Raw genomic sequence first — 6,361 nt, forward strand, 5'->3', positions numbered from 1 at the left:
TTTGTTCGCTGCCTTGCGTTGATTCGCTGCCTTGCGTTGCGTTGACTTGCACGTCCTCCATGGTGCGCATGGTCGACCTATCGTTGCTGCTGATTGTTTATCGTGGCCGCATGTGCGAAGTCGAAATGTTTAGATAGCCGCATCTGTCCTTTAGGTGGTTTAAGCTGGGTGATTCCTACGACCCTTTGCTCATCTTGCGCTGCTTCCTATCAACCATTGCGCCTATCTGTTCAGAAGTCTTAAACGTGTTTCAAGAGTCACTGAATATTTAATTTCATTTCATTTATTTCATCCTTGAAGGCCCGAGTTCATTATATAAGGAGGGGCTACAATTTGTAATATGAACGTAAGCTGCTTACAATATACTAAATCCGAAAAAGAAAGTATTGTTGATAACTAACTTCACTGCCCTTGGTAAAAAAGTAAATGGTGATAATTGAGCTGGAGTGTTCCCTTAAGGGCAGTCCAAAGTTTGCACAATAACGATAATCCGTGGAAGCTACGTTTACCGTTCACTCATACTTTGAGATAAAGCTGTTTCTCACACGCCCACCCATGCTACTCCGTGTTCTCTCTATCAGCTTCTATTTTCTTTTTCCTTTCTTCTTATTTATATTAAACCTTGGTAATTATGGCCAGCCTACTTGTGCTGGGGAACCCAATATGTCCAAGCTGCACAAATCAAACACTGCCTACCCAAAAACACATTTTTTGGGGATGTGCTTACCTAGGTCCTCCTGCCAGCTCCCACACGAGAGACTTGGGAAAGAGCTGCCGAGAACGGCAGATCAAAGACGACCGCAAGCCCTCGTCGCATGGGCCGAAAGGGCGTCTCCTCGTGAGGGGCCATCCTAGGACTCGGGCCTGCCAGACCTTGCCTGAGCAGAATTTTAATAAAGTTGTTGCCACCTCCTTACTTTAAACGCACCGCCCACTTCTAGACCTAACCCTGGTTGTGGATAAGTCTCATTTTATGGAAAGCACCATCACCATAACAAACACGGGGACACGCTTCTTTGTCGGTCCCCCGTTGTGGGTATGATGTGCCATAGTGTGGAAGCCGCTATCACCATCAACAGATGGCGATCATTTGAGAGAGCTAGTTGGTGTTGGCTAGCGGGAGAGGGAGGTGTGCACTGGATTAGGTTTGATCACTCGGGGTTCTTTATCCTCATCATCATCATCAGCCTGGTTACGCCCCCTGCAGGGCAAAGGCCTCTCCCATACTTCTCCAACTACCTCGGTCATGTGCTGATGGTGGCCATGTTGTCCCTGCAAATTTCTTAATCTCATCCACCCTCCTAACTTTCTGCCGCCCCCTGCTACGCTTCCCTTCTCTTAGAATCCAGTCCGTAACCCTTAATGACCATCTCGGTTATCTTCCCCCCTCAGTGTATGTCCTGCCCATGCCCATTTCTTTTTCTTGATTTCAACTAAAATGTCATTAACTCGCGTTTGTTCCCTCACCCAATCTGGTCTTTTCTTATCCCTTAACGTTACACCTATCATTCTTCTTTCCATAGCTCGTTGCGTCGTCCTCAATTTAAGTAGAACCCTTTTCGTAAGCCTCCAGGTTTCTGCCCCGTACGTGAGTACTGGTAAATCTAAGGTGTTCCTGATTATATTTGCGATTACCTTAGTAAATACTTTGTAGGCAACGGACAGTAAGCTGATCGGTATATTATTTTTCAAGTCTTTGGCGTCCCCTTTCATATGGATTAGGATTATGTTGCCGTTCTTCCAACATTCCGGTACGCTCGAAGTCATGAGGCATTGCGTATACAGGGTGGCCAGTTTTTCTAGAACAATCTGCCCACCATGCTTCAACAAATCTGCTGCTACCAGATCCTCCCCAGCTGCCTTCCCCCTTTGCATAGCTCCCAATGCTTTCTTTACTTCTTCCGGCGTTACTTGTGCGATGCCAAATTCCTCTAGACTATTCTCTCTTCCATTATCGTCGTGGGTGCCACTGGTATTGTATAAATCTCTATAGAACTCCTCGGCCACACTTGAACTATCTCATCCATATTAGTAATGATATTGCCGGCTTTGTCTCTTAACGCATACATCTGATTCTTCCCTATTCCTAGTTTCTTCTTCACTGCTTTGAGGCTTCCTCCGTTCCTGAGAACATGTTCAACTCTATTCATATTATACTTCTTTATGTCAGCTGTCTTACGCTTGTTGATTAACTTGGTTCTATTAACCAGTTCTATTCTAGCTGTAGGGTTAGAGGCTTTCATACATTGGCGTTTCTTAATCAGATCTTTCGTCTCCTGCGATAGCTTACTGGTGTCCTGTCTAACGAATTTACCACCGACTTTTATTGCCCACTCCTTAATAATGCCCATAAGATTGTCGTTCATTGTTTCAACACTAAGGTCTTCTTCCTGAGTTAAAGCCGAATATCTATTCTTTAGATTGATCTGGAATTCCTCTATTTTCCCTCTTACCGCTAAGTCACTCATCGGCTTCCTAAGTATCAGTTTCTTCCGTTCGCTCCTCAAGTCTAGGCTAATTCGAGTTCTTGCCATCCTATGTTCACTGCAGCGCACCTTGCCGAGAGCGTCCACATCTTGTATGATGCCAGGGTTAGCGCATAGTATGAGGTCTATTTCATTTCTAGTCTCGCCATTCGGGCCCCTCTACGTCCACTTTCAGCTTCGGCTATCCCGCTTGCGGAAGAAGGTATTCATTATCCGCATATTCTTCCGTTCGGCAAACTCTACTAATAACTCTCCCCTGCTATTTCTGGAACCTATGCCATACTCCCCCACTGACTTGTCTCCAGCCTGCTTCTTGCCTACCCTGCCATTGAAGTCGCCCATCAGTATAGTGTATATTGTTTTGACTTTACCCATTACCGATTCCACGTCTTCATAGAAGCTTTAGACTTCCTGGTCATCATGACTGGATGTAGGCGCGTAGGCCTGTACGACCTTCAATTTGTACCTCTTCTTAAGTTTCACAACAAGACTTGCCACCCTCTCGTTCGTTAATGCTATAGAATTGTTGTATGTTACCAGCTATATCCTTATTAATCAGGAATCCGACTGCTAGTTCTCGTCTCTCCGCTAAGCCACGGAAGTGCCCTCTTTTTAGCACTGCATATGATTATTTTGTCCTCCTAACCTCACTGAGCCCTATTCTATTCCATTTACTGCTTGATAATGATAATTCCTCTAATAGCACTGCTAGAGTCACTAGATAACGTTCTAGCGTTAAACGTTGCCAGGTTCAGATTCCAATGGCGACCTGTTTGGACCCAGATATTCTTAGTACCCTCTGCTGCGTCACAGGTCTGACAGCCGCCGTGGTCAGTTGCTTCGCTGCTGCTGGGGACTGAGGGCGGGGGTTTGGTTGTTGTATTCATATATGAGGTTGTGGCGAAGTACTGCACCAGGGTGGCCAATCCTGCTCTCGTGAGGGAGTGCATTACCGGTTCTGGTCACCGGGATCAGGCCGCACTCCAGGCCTGTTTATGCAATTTTATCAACATGCGGATTTTTTTTAATCCCGTGGAAAATTGCGCGGCACCGGGATTCGAACCACGGTCCTCTTGCATACGAGGCGGATGCTCTACCTCTGCGCCACCGCTACACTCTGCACCGCTTGTATACGTATGCGACCTGAAACCCTACGTGCCACGTGATGAGCAGTGAGATGAAGATCAGACCCTCCCTCAACCGCGGTAGGTGAGTGACAGCAGCCAGGATCAAACGGCGGAAGTGATCCGACTGCTATATTTGCATAGCCCGCTGACAGCGAGGACCATTCGTAAGGCCGGGCCTTGCTGGCACCTTGTTAGTTCCTGCCGGGAAGCAAATGTCTAGCGACAGCAGAGCGCTGAGTATTGCCGAAGAGTCGTCGTTCCAGTCTTCAAGTTACCACACAGGCCACGACGGGAATGTGGCATAAACAGTTCAGCGCATTTGCATGCAATGTGTGCATTGACCAAAGACTTGCGAGGGCCAGTGCGGTGATTACCTTGCGCTGGGAATTGTTGATGATCCGGACGACCATTCAATCCATAACGGGCATTGACGGTGTTCGCGTCAATGCCCGCTTGCTGCTTATCCCGTCATGCTGCTTATCACAGTCTCGTTCCGTGCAGTGGACTAGTCCAATTTCCTGAAGCAGGAAACAAGACACGGCCGTGAGAAGTGCCTGCAGTAGTCGCAGGCACAACTGACGCACCTGCGGCACTGACCGCGCTACGCTGGCCTTGCAGCCGCACGAACCACTACTCGGCGCCCCGCAAGCGACCTCCTGGCTCGCGCAACCGCCACGTGGGACGCGGCATGGACATCCGCCTTCGAGCCGGGACTACGACCCGCCTCGCAAGCCCGAGCAGTGCCGTTGACTGGGCACCTTCGAGTCGGCATCAAGTATCTGCCAGCTGAGGGCTACAGCAACGCAAGCCCGACGCTCAAAGCCGGCGTGTGCAACGCTGCCTTGATCGCGAACTTTGGCGGCAACTTTAGCAAACGGGTGCCCGAACCCCTCGGTCATAACGCGTTCTTTAACGTGCACTTAAATAGAAGTCCAGGAATACTCTCACATTTCGCTCTCACCGAAATACGGCTGCCGCGGCTGGGAACCCTTCCCTTGACCTCGACCATACCACCGGCAATGCCATAGCTGCCGCAGCGATGTTGGCTTCAAGTGCTAGATTTCTGGCATGTCCGCAGGTGAGCATTGATGCCATGCGCGCTCCGAGTGGAACATTTCTTGCGCGAGGAATCTAAAAAAAATGTGGCATATGAATATATGCCATGCTATCATCAACAAGAACCGACTACTTAAAGGGAAAATAATCATCCACCCGATATAGCAGGAACCTAGAAAGGAAACCATTTCCCTATCATGACGCTTCTGCCACCTTCCGAAATTCCTCAGAACTGATATGTCATATTCAATGTCCCTGTGCTTCGCATTGTCGATTGATTCGCCCCCGCGCTGCGCTCTGCTAGCCTCCTGATTAGCTCAGATGGTAGAGCGACCACCCCGGAAAGGCCTTGGTCCAGAGTTCGAATGCCGGATCAGGGATTTGGAAGCGGGTTTAAATAGCGAAATTTTCTTTCTCAGAAACCAGTATGGGTTTCCTTTGTAGATTCGTGCCGCATTTGCGTGGAATAGAACTTTTCCTTTTGATGACGCTTCCTCCAACTTGAGGTATTCCGCAGAACTAATTTGCAACAACCGGCTACGTTTACGTCTTCCTGCAATGTTATCACTATATGGTCGCCTTCATTAAAATTCCAATAAAACTGGTCGTCTACTTAAAATTCCGCGTCACAAAATTTCCTTTTGCTTCGTGATCACGCTCTAAGAGCCAGCTGCCACGTTCTAGGTACGCTGAGAAGCACCGCATGGCAATCGGCATAGCACGCGATTTGTTTTTCAATAATCTATCGTCTTCTGCCAGCATTTCCTGACCACCCCTGCTCACAGATTCCTGCTGAGATCACCACGAGAAACGCTGTGAAGTCGCGTTTTCACAGTAAGTCGCAACGCGCTTTCCGGAGTTTCGTACGAAATCCTACGAGCAAGCACCTGTACACGCTGGAGAAAGCGAAACAACTAACCATCGTTGCAGCTTGCTTAACTGAAAAGAGTCGATTTTGTGCGTCGCTGAGATGACGCACCTCGCAGAACACAACCGCACATGCAGCAAGCGAAGCACTCAATCTCTCTAGACAAGATACAGTGCACGCAGTGTTGCAAATTTACGTCGAAAAAACGGTTGCACGCAAAAAGAAACGCCACATCGTGCCATCGTTCTCGCAGAAAGACACCAACGGCTTAAGTTGCACAATAAACTGGCGGTAACCGCTGTCACAAAAGAAATGCAGCCTAAACACCGGCAAATGTCAGTGTCTCAACTCCTGCCTCATGTGAAGCCTCTCTAGGAGCGGAGCAGACTGGAAGAATCGAAGTATTGCGCACCCTCAATAAAAAAATTCTGCATTCACAAATCTAATACTTTTGAGAAGTCAAAAGGTTAGAGAAGGTATGCCTTGGCAGCCGACCCTCGGGGAATCACCTCTGGCACTTGAAAGGGGCATCTGCTTGTGACGCAACTCTTTCTTGCGAGCCTCCTAAATCTCGTGACTCGACGCGACCAAACCCTCCACTCGCAGCTGTCCCCCTCGACTTCCCCCTGCGAACAAACACGTACTTTAAAGAGTTGGTGGTGAGTTACAAGGGTGTTAGTAGAAGGAAAGAGGTTTTATAACAACCGACCACCAAACAAAACACGTGTCGTAGACGTCAATTCCTCTTTTTGGGTTTGCTTCTTTTTTCGTTTTCGCAACAAGTCGTCGCGAAATCGAAAGTGCATATAAGCGCCCTGCCCGAC

Source organism: Dermacentor andersoni, chromosome 10 (assembly GCF_023375885.2).
Source record: "Dermacentor andersoni chromosome 10, qqDerAnde1_hic_scaffold, whole genome shotgun sequence".
Taxonomy (NCBI): domain Eukaryota; kingdom Metazoa; phylum Arthropoda; class Arachnida; order Ixodida; family Ixodidae; genus Dermacentor; species Dermacentor andersoni.